Source organism: Monomorium pharaonis, chromosome 5 (genome assembly GCF_013373865.1).
Source record: "Monomorium pharaonis isolate MP-MQ-018 chromosome 5, ASM1337386v2, whole genome shotgun sequence".
NCBI classification, from domain to species: Eukaryota; Metazoa; Arthropoda; class Insecta; order Hymenoptera; family Formicidae; genus Monomorium; species Monomorium pharaonis.
In genome coordinates this window covers 2,098,439-2,111,221 of record NC_050471.1, presented here as the reverse complement: position 1 = coordinate 2,111,221, position 12,783 = coordinate 2,098,439, and the positions used below count along the sequence as shown (strand labels likewise).

General features: G+C 37.5%; 1 protein-coding gene and 1 long non-coding RNA gene across 4 annotated transcripts in view; one reads left to right on the top strand and one right to left on the bottom strand.

Moving 5' to 3' along the window:
• The window catches only part of LOC105834215, a 125,178-nt gene that overhangs the window by 17,595 nt on the left and 94,800 nt on the right, over positions 1-12,783 (bottom strand). The window lies entirely within an intron of this gene.
• LOC118645656 lies at positions 227-11,886 on the top strand. The gene is made up of 2 exons (XR_004963344.1): positions 227-1,067; positions 1,426-11,886. It is a non-coding gene; the product is annotated as an uncharacterized LOC118645656 (long non-coding RNA).

Genomic DNA, 12,783 nt, shown 5'->3' with positions numbered 1-12,783 from the left:
TTCTTTTACATCGTGTTTAGCAAGTATTTTAACTTATTTAGATCGGGGGTCTTTAATTGTGCCACAGTGAATCCTCAAGTGTGTCGCGAAAATTTTAGAGAAACTTAGAAAAGAAAGAAGAAGCAAATATTTTAGAAATAAGAAAAAATGCGAGTAACGCGCGAAATAAAAAGTATATCTAAAAATTACAAAAATTATCTCAATTATAATATATTTACCTATTTGCATAGATGTTCAGAAGAAATCTTCCCTCCCACGGGTACGACCTTGTCGTGGTGGGAGGGCTCAGTACCCCGAGGGCTTGAATGCCTATGGGGGAAGCTAACTGTACCCATTGCACCTATTACGTCGTCGATTGTAAAATTGTGATTCGTCGCGCCGCGTTAACGCGGTTCGGGAGTGCCGACCGATTGAATTGAAAACGAACCGTAGCCGGCTCGTCGCGTCGCGCGTTTGCTTCGGGAGTGCCGTTAACAAAAGGACTGAAAGGACTTTTCGCATAACTCCCATTAGAATGATTTCTTAGTTCGAGAGATACTTTCGAGGGTGGCACTTTCGAGGTCTCGATAGTATGGGATGCTCATGGAGGCGTTGCTTCTTGCGACGTTCTCGCACCAAGTGCGCTTCGCGTACGAGGTGAGTTAAGCTGGACCGATGGATACGCCTAAACGCTGGTAAAACCGCATGACGCTGTCAGCGAGAAACAGTGAGAATTCTTAATTACGATCTTAATACGATTGTAATTTTGTATTCTTCTGCGCGGTGCTTGACGTTTCGTGTTAGTTCCGTTGTGATCCGTACTCGTCGACTCAAGGTGCTGATTCCACGGAGCATTCTCCGAACTGGAAATCATATCGTGGGAGTTATAAACGTGGGGTGACGCATTGGGATGTCGCGCGAAAGACATTTTGACGATTAATTAGTCCTCGCGCGATTATAACTTTAATAATCGCGAGTGTTTCTCGCGAGTGTTTTTCGCGAGTGTCTCGTGACAAAAAAGGACAGCCTGTTCTGAGAGGAAGAGGAGGTCCAGGAAGGGCATCGGGCCCCGGCAGAGCAACCTTGGGGTGAGTATGATTATTATTTGCATAGAATTATTAGTTTTCTTTCTATTCGGTTTTTCCTTGATAAATTATAAAGAAGATAACGTCACGTAAAGTTTTACACAATTTTAATTTTATAATCTTCTTTTCTTTCGAAAAATATTGATTATACGATAATTACATAATTAAAAAAATAAAAAGTTTAATCCGTAACAATTACTTCTCATCTAATATTAATAGTCGCGAGCTCTGTTTTAATTTGAATTTAATTTTGAATTACTTAATGAACACAAGTACAGAGTTGCAAACCGTATATTTTTTTTCAATATTAAATGTTCTTTCTGTCGTGCTTTAATTTGGACTTTGCATTTGTTTGTTACAGAATCATCGTAGCGACGTTGCTGAATGCTCTTTGTCGCTGCGCATCGGCCGGTGAGTGATGAATAAACTTTTAAATTTGTAATAGATCTGTGACAAAATTTTATTTCAAATATAATGTAGAAATGTTTGCTATAATGCAATAATAAATAATATTTAAGTGTCATACTTATTTCATGGATCTATTGCTTCAAAATCAGCTGCCTGTGGAGGAGCTGCTCCGCTTCTGGAAAGAAGCGCGGCTCCACTAGGGCAGCTGACAACGGGGAGGCACAATGGACTCAGTCTGAGATGCCAAAGTAAAATATAATATTATTATTGCACTTTTAAAGTCACTTTTAAAATGAAAAATAAAAAATAAAAAAATATTTACTTTTTATTTTTGTCATATTACTGGTATGGGACTCTCTATTATAATAAAAAGAATCAAAGAAAGAGAGAGAAAGAGAGAGATTAATAATGTGCAAATGTCGAAATTTGGCAAATTATTTAACGTGCAACGGAAAAGGCTGTAAAACATTAATTTAGGTGCTAAAAAATAAAAGCTACCGTCAAACTCGCATATCATGTCCATGAGATAAAAATATGAGTTGATTATGCATGATATAAATATATTTTCGTAAAAAATTACTTATAAAAATCAAACGTTATTCTTTTCATCGTTTTATTTCTAAATCTTTAGTAAAAGGGCAAATTTAATTAACGTATGTGTAGAGCGTATATAATTCGCGTTGAGAGATCACACGACTTGCCAAGAATTCTAACGATTACGACTGAAACCTTGTCGGAAAACAGTCGGATTTGAAAAAGAGAGAGAAAGAGAGAGAGAGAGAGAGATAGAATGGACTAGAAATATCTCCGTAAAATTTACGATTCATAAAGGGACGACGGGTGAACAAGCGGGCGTTCGCGTGCATTTAGCTCTTCCGTGCTTGGACAAAAATTTGGGAGTATCACTTATGAATCGGGATGAATCATAGCCGGCCCCCATTTTTATTTGGTTTACACCGACGGTTTTTCGGTCGGATTGCTCTCGTGCGTCGTAATATTAGGAATTATAACTTGAATTACGATACGCGCGCTAAGAGCGCGCTAATCCGTCGTCGAACGTTTCAATAATAAAGTGTCTCGTTGCAATCGTCAAGCGTCGCACTACGGCGATATGTTTACGCTACATGTTAAATTAAACATCGATAATCCTATCTTCGTATTGCGAACGACTTCGCGGAAGAAGCCAGTTGATTATTAACACCGAGATACGATATGGTTTTAACAAGATTAAATCTCGAGCGGAATTTGCAACACATGTGTGCTGCGACATATACGTACTACATGCCGATCGCGTGACGCTGAATTAAACCACTTGCACGGTCGACCCACTTGGATAATTAACAACAAAAAAATGTTAATAGAGCCGTTCCACTGGTAATTGCAAGAATAAAATGCTGCAAGCAACAAATTCATCAGATATCAGTCTTTTACACTTTCGGCGTGACTCAGAAATATTTTCGACGACTCATATTAACTGCAAAATATCGTCACTACGGCTAAGTTTAACTACGTCAATTGCCATGCCTATCTCTCGATCGATCTCTATTTCACTTTTTTCCGACCGCGCCGACGACGATAATTATCAAGGATCACTTTGTTCCGAACTGAGGCAAAAAAATCCGGGCACGGTAAAACGAGGTCTAGGTCGTTAGAGTCGGATTATATTTCCGTCATGGAAGCCGAGACAATTTTCTCAGTGGCAATTAAGCTTCGCGGGATAGTCGAGAAATTAATTAATCTTATTCTGCAGCAGTCCGCGAGCGATTCGATCGAGAAAATTCGTTTCTTTAACTCAAATATTCCGATCGATTAATAATTTTTAGATTTACGTGACGACAGAGCTACTCACTGGAGTAGAAGTTATCGTTGTGTTTACCGCTACCGACATGACCATTTTTTTATCAGCTTTAATTTCTTGGAAGATATATCAAAGTCATATCTCAAGGAAAGTAAACTTCATCTCAAAAATACTTCGCAGTAAACATCTTCCTTTCTCGAACAAATTTTATTTTAAGAACCCTAAAGAAAAAATGTGATATTTACGATTATAATTGCATTATTATATTAATAATGCAAATTACTACTATAATATTGGTAATAATAAGCATATGCTTGTACTGATTGTTTTATAGTACAATTTACTATATTAAATATCATAAGTTGTATAGACCACTATTACAATTATGAGAATTTTAATATAGTTTAAACAAACAATAATTTGTTAAATAATTAAAAAAATATGGTCCAAATTAAATCCAAAACTGATTATAAATTATAGTAATATTACGGTTACTACAACTATTTTTATCTCTCAAGGAATAATTCGATAAAGTTTCTTAAGTTTGCTTATTATTAAAAATAAATAAAAATAAAAATAATATAATATAACGCAATAGGAGATAATCTAAAGATTTATCTCCCTCTTTCTCTTCAAGGAATTTTTTTGTAAGTGTAAATTCCTTGACCGATAAAGCAAGCTGAAGCAAGATTTTCACATAAAGCCATCACGAGTTCAACATCGACATTTCCGCGTGCGCATATGTTTCTCCTGTTGCGGAAAAAAATATTTCAAAAAGCACTGTAACTCGTGATCGTTTCCTTTTTAACGCACGTCAGTGGCATAAGCATGCATCTGCAACCGAAGCGCGATTCGAGTTTACGGTCGCATTGAAGATAGGCTAGATTTATCGGGAGATATTTCGTTTCTAACGAGACGTAGGGAAGAAGCGAGTCCTCGAGATCGTGTCATACGTGGCCGCGAGAATATCTCGTCTGTCATTTGTTACGCGATCCTCTTACGCCGCGCTCCTGCATCGCCGTAAAGACGTTTCGCCATTTATCAAGTCGACGATCGTAAATATTGAACGAATCCCCGAATACGGCATGGCATACTAAAATCTGGTAAGAGTTATCTTCCAGGAGGAATAATCTTGAGAATTGCGTCGAAGCATAATGCATCGGATGTGACTGTGAGAAAAATGTTCGGTTCTCGGAACACCGACCGTGATGTCCCTAAAATTTTTCTGAGATCGACATGTTCATTTGTCGTTGGAGACGGGTGATGTATCTCTACGAATATTGTCATAAATCGTCCATGAGTTATACGACAGATTTCTGGATAATTTTGAAAAATCGACTTTGGCTTACAAAATATAATACGACGTCTACAAAATATTTTTAATATTAAATATCAACTTAACAGATTTCTGAATTAATGCTCTATCAAAATAAAACATTCGAGATTTATCTAAGCAATCCTTTTTATTTATTATTAGCATTCTCGTTCAGCATAATTATCCTTTGCATGTAAATTGTATTATACTATCATAACCTATCAAGCGTAGAGATTAGATGAGCAGATTGCGCTGGTGAAATGTTCTCTGAATAATTCACGTCATTTGTCCCAAATTGACGCTTCTGCATGATTTATCACGTTGCATTTACGTTACTACAAGTGATGCGTGACGCTAGGTATACGTTGCCGTAATATTAATCTCGACAGTAAATGATTACGTTATCGCATTGCGCGAATTGAAGAGTCCGTCTTCTCTGGCGCGTAAATTCACGGAAAATCAAGGAAAATTACCAGTCTCGGGGGTAAAATTGAGATATCATTTCTTCTCGCTGAGGGAACTGTTAAGCAGCCGTTGATTGTCGACTCACAGTTCTTTGAGCGTGTTTCCCTCGTCGTACTCCCAGGAACATTTGCCTCATAACGTAATAAAGAACAAAGTTCGTCTACAGATCGGCTGAATATCGCTGTAATTTCGTTCGACGACGATCGATACGTCACCGAGTGGGACAAGAAAACGTTATTAAAGCTCTAAGGGCTTTTCCATACAAGCGGTGCGAATTGTACAGAAGAAGATATATGATATATGATATGGAATAAACACGATTTTATCGTACTATAAATTGGATATATTAAACAAAGAGTTCATGTACTTGGTTAAAGTTGTTTACGAAAAAAGATCTTTATGAAAAATTCGATACTCATGTATAATGATATTTTATTACTATACACGCAGAAGAATTGCTCAATAAAGTTAAAATACCCTAGTAACACGAAACATAGCGCAATATTGGAAAATAATGTAAACGCAATATCCCCAATATTGATTCAATATTGTAAAATGGACGCTTTATTTTATTTGGTCAATTTGTCTAGACAGCAATATTGATTTAAATAATTTAACATTAGGTTAATATTGAACCTATATTAGGCAACAATATTCATTCAATTTTTCATATTAAACATTAATTGTATTTGCTAGTGGAACCAATATTGTATGACCAATATTAGCGTTACATTGGGAAAACATTGGCCAATATGCTCCCAATATAATCAATGTTTCGTCAATATTAGCCAATGTACTGCCAATGTATTGTGCTACTGCAGCCGTAGCTAAAATGTATCCTAAAAAAGATTTTAAAATAGGTGCGTCTAGTATCGTTGCTACTGTGGCTTATTTTATTAATTGTTAAAATGTAGGTGTTACAGAAAAAAAAATATTTGTTACTAAAACCAAATAACATTTAATTAAAGCCGTTATATTATTTTGTTTTCACAATAGAAACTAATGATGTTTGTAGTGAAATTAATTATTTTAGCTAAGATTATATGCTTTGATATTTTAATCTTTAATCTAGTGCATGCTTTGAATCTTTTCTAGGGAAAATGTCAAGTTAGAGGAGAAGGTGAGATTATATGATCCTTGTGTTATGGTCATTCTCACTTAATATCTCCTATTAAGTGAGAAATTCTGTAATGATTACTTATGTATATTTTCACTTATATATAATTTTATAACAAATGCTGTGTCGTTGGTTTTTTAAAGTAAAACCAATTTTCAAAATCTATAATTTAAATCAAGATTATATTACTACCCTTATTTCTCTTCGATACATACGAATGTACTGTCGTCACATATTTATAATTGACTAAATATTTCATAATTTTGAATCTAGAAATGTGTATGTGTGTTAAGTTTGCAATTAAAAATACTGATTATTAATAAAATTATTGTAAATAGAGAACACATTACAATACTATGTATCGAATAAACAAAATTGTACTGACAAAATACACTCTATAATTTATTTTAAAACTCCATGTTTTTGAGAAACTCGACTTCAAGGAATCTTTTCATAAAGTAGAATCCACTTGTTTCAAGATAAGAGTGAAAAATCTCATAATGCCGCGCCTTTTATTCTATTTCATGTGATTCTTCACTTATGAGAAATACAGGAATACTTCACCACATCCATTTGCCGGCGAAATACAATTGTAAATCAAATGCTCAGTTTCACGTGTGTACCGAGGAATAGCTGTCTTTTTAACTATTTGTATTAAAGTTTAATATGAGTTAATAAATTTCTACCTCGTAGCAAAAGCATTTTACTTTAAATGTCAATTTTTTACACAGAGAAACTTTTCTGGTGATAAAAATATAACTGTCGCAAAATAAATGCCGCGATAAACCATACGATTTATGCTACTCACGATTGTTGTTGCCGTGCTTTGATTTTTATTCGCGTTTAGTTTATTTCCTACGGGCGAATATTGCGTGAGATCCACCACTTTTTTTCGATCGTCCTATAATTACAAACTCGGAGCTCGGAGCTTGCCTGGAAAGAAGTCGTTACGATCACTTTGCACATAAAAACAGTAATGGGCAAAAGAAAGAAGCAATATATCGGTATAGTAGTATATATCGCTGGGATAGAACGGCGATGGGGGATGAGGTATTAAATCGCGATAACGCGCCATCAGGCCGACTATAAATTACCCAAGAGGGTTGGAGAACACGCGGTTAAATCTGGAAGCCTGTCTGCCGATCGGAAATCCGGTTGAGTGTTCCATTGACCTGCTCTCGGTAGTGCTGCGCTGTTAACACACGTTTCCCGTTATCGCGCCGCGTGATTAATGGCGCGCTTTATTAAACCGCATTGTAAGACGGCGACGAGGAAGAGTTAAAAGTGCGCGGGCCCATCGGTAGCAACGAACTTTCGTGCGCTCGCCGACCCTTAAATTATAATAATAGACGAAAGTTATGACGATGAATTGATAATAGAGAAAAGAGCGGACACTCGGTTGGATTACGCTTGACGGAGTGCCTCGATAATTCATAATATTTCTCGTAAAGTCAATTAATTATAAGAGTATAGCGATTCGTCTCACCTCGAAAGAATCAGGGTTCTTAAGTAACTGTCGATCCTCCTCTCGTGAAAAATTGACTTTACAAATTTATCGTTGTTACATAAATCGATCATACTTTGTCAAAAATTTGGTCACATTGATCGTCAGAAAAACTTATGGATAAAATAACACTCGGACGACTCTTCAACATCCTTTGGATAAGAAGTTCACTTCGGCTTCTGCGTTGCGTTAATCGTCTAATCGCGATATTTTCAATTACAGGCTTTTTATTTCGAGAAGACCGGCGCTTTGTTCAGCGGAAGCGCGCGCTGCTAATGCAGAGGAAATCAGGAAATAACCAAGTAGAAAGAGAGAAAGAGAGGATTAAAAAGGAGAGCCCGGTTGAACGTTCGCCGCAAACGCGGGCGTTTGCGGTGTACGGCGTCGTCTCTTCCTGGCTCCGGGCTGGCTGTATATTAACTGGCGCAAGCGGCCGCGAATCGCAAATCGGAATGCGTTCGACGAAGCGCATTTATCGCGCCATGTTTCCAGCGTTCATTACCGATTCGGTGGACGGGGGAAATTCACGGCACGCGATCGCGCGGAATAATGATCGACGACAATTTCCAGGGACGAGGTGCACCGCGCGCATAATACACACGCTCGCCTGGGAGTCCCGACGCTAATGCGATACGAGAGGGCATTAAACTGCGATAACGCGATCGCCATCAGGCAATGAATTACTCGACGGGAGGGAGGGTAACAGGAAGGCGGTCGGTACCTGGAAACCCGGATGTTCGTAGCTATTCCGTCGGCATGTTACTCAGGGTCGAGCTTCGTGTCGACGGCTCTCGTGAAGGAGGAACCGAAACTCTCCCCTTCTCTCCCTCCCCTCCTCTCGTTTCTCGTTTCGCATAAATGAGACGGGTCATGCAAGTATGATTTGCGCAAATCTTTCAAGATTGTAAAGATACATTTTAATTGTGATCAAAAAAGTGCAAGCCCAGCCAATGAAAAGCGGAAGGTATATCTGATTAGGAAGGCTGCCAAGTCTGTGGAATAAAATTCTAGATAGAGGGGTTTTGATTTATAACACACAATCTTTTTCCCCAATTATTTTTGCATCTTTTTATAATGATTTATATCTTTTTTATGTGTGTGACGGCGTTTAAAAAAAGTTTACGTCAGTCTTTTCGTAGCTACGCTTTTGATTGCATTTTGCTGACCAATAATCGTTATGTACTGAGAAAAACTTCAAATAACTATATTTTATCATTTTCGGTATCAATTATATTTAAATTATGCTAATTGTAACTTTTTTATTACTAATATTATAGCATATAATCATAAAATTAATAACTATAAAAACGGAGCTCTTAGCTGTAAATATTTTAACATTCAATTATGATCATCAATATCTTTTGTTAAATATGTTTGCTTGCTAGTCAGTTCTTCTTTACATATATTAATTTCCAATTAAAAAAAAATTGCTTATATTGGTACAAGTTTTCTTTTGTTGCCCCTTTTATTTTTCCAAAAATTAAATATTACACTGCATTAATTTTAATGAAATTAGGTGATGAAAAAAATAAAAATCCATAGTTTATACATTCATGGCCTTTTTTTAAATATAAAATCTACTAGAAACGAATATAATCTTTATATTATATATAGTATCGCATTACATGTTGCATTTTGCGAAACAGCATAAAGTATTTGTAAAAAAATGTTTTACTTTAATGTTTGTCAAAGTACAATTTCTGGAATCCTTATATACATTAATTTGTAAATATCTTGTACAAATAATTGGTATTAACGAAAAAGAAAAGGAAAATAGCTTATTGTGCCAGTTTTAAGATTCAATTTCTCAGACGTTAATTTTTGCTTATGTTGCACGCAAAAACGTTAATTAAAATATAAAATATAAAATAATATTATAAAAATGCTATATCACGTGATAGAAAACATTTTCCAATTAACATCTACATTTTCTAAGTTTTATTTTCATACAGCTTTAACTGAGAAACATTATTCAAAAACAAAGTAGGATATGTCAGTAGGATATTAATAACCTTTCTCTATGTGAAATTGCTAATACCGATTCCGTAACCATATAGTGCGTCTCACGTTGCTTTAATCCTCGTAGCCGGACTTGGTGCAATCCCCGCATAACAACAATCTGTCGGGAATTAGCCGGGATAGCCGGACGCGCGCACGCCAGCCCCGTCAAGCCGAGAAATCGAAATTTCTCTCTACCGTGCAGCGCATCCGGCGGGCGATACCATCCTGGCGAGGGTCGTCGCATTAGCTAGGCAATCGGCTGGCGAAATTATTCATGCTGCGGCATGTTACGGGCCGGGCCGGCCACGTAACACACCGCGACACGCCACGCGACGTAACGCCGTGTCGGTGGCGGACTTCCTGACGAATTGCGATTCCCCGCCGCGCGTAGGAAAGAGGTAAGGGTCAGCGATCGGAAATTACCTTCGTGCCGGGGGATGGAGTCGGGCCGGGCAGGGACCGAGAATTAAGTTTCGATGTTTTTTAGCGGTTCGTCCGGCGGATCGCGCGCAAGGATGAATCGATACGAACGTGAGAGGAGTTGGAAAGCTCCGTCTCCTCGCGTGAACTTCTTCATCCCGGCGACCGATATGTCGCGATGTCTTCTTTGCGAAACCTGCAGCAGACGCACGATATTCTATAGATTATAACGTGACACCTGTCGTTTCAGCTTTAATTTCCCTTCGTAAACACGCTGAAAAACAACTAACTTTTCGTGGACGATTACTTATGTCTGCGGATTATATAATGTAATATGCGCGGTGATTTATACACAAAGCTGCTTTTGAAGATTTAACGTGCGGTTGGAAATGAAAAAAAAAAAATAAAAAATAAAAAGATTACTTTTTGCCGTAAATCTCTTTGTGAATAAATGAAGGCGAGAGAAGATCGCGAGACGAGCACCGTTTAGCCATTCTTCGGAAAGCGAGTCGTTTTTCTTCCTGCTCGTTCATTAGCATTCAACGCGTTACGGATTTTCTTTGTTTTTACTGAGGGGAATTATTAGACCAATTAGGGACGTACAAGCACAATGTGCGGAAGTTGCAGGAACGAACCGTAAAGTTCTACCTTCTCTTTTGAGTGTATTGCGATCGAACGGACCGAAAGTTTCCATCGCGGCCTTTTGCGCGAAAGTGCTCTCCTAGGATTTCAATTTCCAGGATCATTACCTTCAAACGGCGTCGGAATTACAGCTACTGCATATAGATGCTGCAGATAAAATCCGCAGATATTCTATGGTGATATTTTACATGCGCCATTTGTTTGCAATTCACAAATGAATAAACGCAATTATGGATTTATTATGTAAAAAGTTATACCCCAAAGAAAATCTTATATATAATATAAACCTATTTTTAGCTTTCATCAATATTCCTACTTTTCAAAACGAATTACGTTCCATATTTGACATAATAATATATAAAACGTAATAGAAATAGATAATAAATCGAGTAGTAGAAACAAATATTAAAAGAATAAATCTGAAACTCTCTCTCTCTCTCTCTCTCTCTCTCTCTCTCTCTAGATTAATTTATTTCATAATTATTTTTTAAATTTACTTCTTGTTGAGTGTGTACATCATTATAATGAAGAGAATAAGTTATATCACACCCTGTAATAACCTGTAGTAACCTCTTTTTCATTCTACTTTCCCTTTCATTTTCCACCTCATTTCTCAACACCCTCCCTTTGCGTAAAAAAAAATCGATTGCAAATGTTGCGATCACACGCACTTCCATACGGAAATGGGTCGTAATATTTCAGAATTTGAGCGAGCTGTAAAATAAATTCCAGCACGAAGAAAATAGAACCCTGCGGGCTGATCCTATTTTCACTTTGGAACTTTTCAGTATTCGCTGAACAGTGAACATGATCGTAAAATACAATCTGAATATTTTACAGTTAACGAACATAATACAATATTTTCAAAAAAGTATATGTACGCGGAATTTCTCTATGCACAATAAAATGTCCGTATTTCTTAACAAATAATTCCTGTTAATCACGCTCCCTCAACTTACAGTTATTTAATATTAATAACATATATATATACGTGTATATGTGTGTATATGTGTACGTAAATAGAAATATGTAAATTATTATATTCTAATTATGACTGTGTAGCTTACTGTCATAAATATTTCTCTAATATTTTTTAGCATTTTAACACAAGATATTCTTGTAGAAATATATGACTATTATGTGTTGAGAATACATCAACCCCTCTTTTTTTCACTCCCTTTTTTTCACTTTCCCTTTCATTTTCCACCTCATTTCTTAATATTCTTCTCTAGAGGAAAATCTGTTGCAAATGTTGCGATCATACAGCAACAAGATATAATTAAAAGCAATAAGGTAGAGGATAGTATATAAATAACAATTTTAACAAACTTAACATCTGGAAATAATCGTAGACCGATGAATTAAGACCTCCTGGTGGAGATACTTCCTTTTGATTAAAAAACGACCACGTTGGATGCGCATTGTTCCGAATTAAGAGATATCCAGCGAGTTGAAAATATCGTCCGCAGTATCCCACGGTCTTCGCATTAGGGTCAGTTGGTCATCGGTGCAGCATTGTGTCGGCGGGAGTACCGAAATTAGCCCGTCGCGATAGCGGCGCGGCGCAGCGGCACCGACCTTGTAATCCGCGCAGAGAACGTGCCGAAACCGTGAAACAATATAGTACCACCGCTTCCTCCCCCTGCCCTTCAACAACAACGTCCCGGCGCGGCAGTGCACAGGCCGCGGCCGTACAAATAGGTCAATAGGTGAGACGCATAGAACGTACGTCGAAGTGACCCAGATCGGAGGGAATAAGGCGGATAGCGGTCGTGCAACGGCCGCACGATCAATAGCGCACAATCTTGACTTAGAAAATCTACAATGTCAGCGAAGGAAGGCGATACCACGAACTATGTGTATGTGTGGGGTGAGCGAGACCGTTCGCGCCATTAAATAATGCCCTCGGCATTCGCGACGAACAGTTGGATTCTCTTTTTGGCGAAACGCGCAAATTTTAAGCGATCGCAGCAGGGTTGAAAAGCACTTGCTCTCAATGATACTCGAGACTGCGACTTCGGCGTGTCTCACAGTGGAAATCGCAATTAT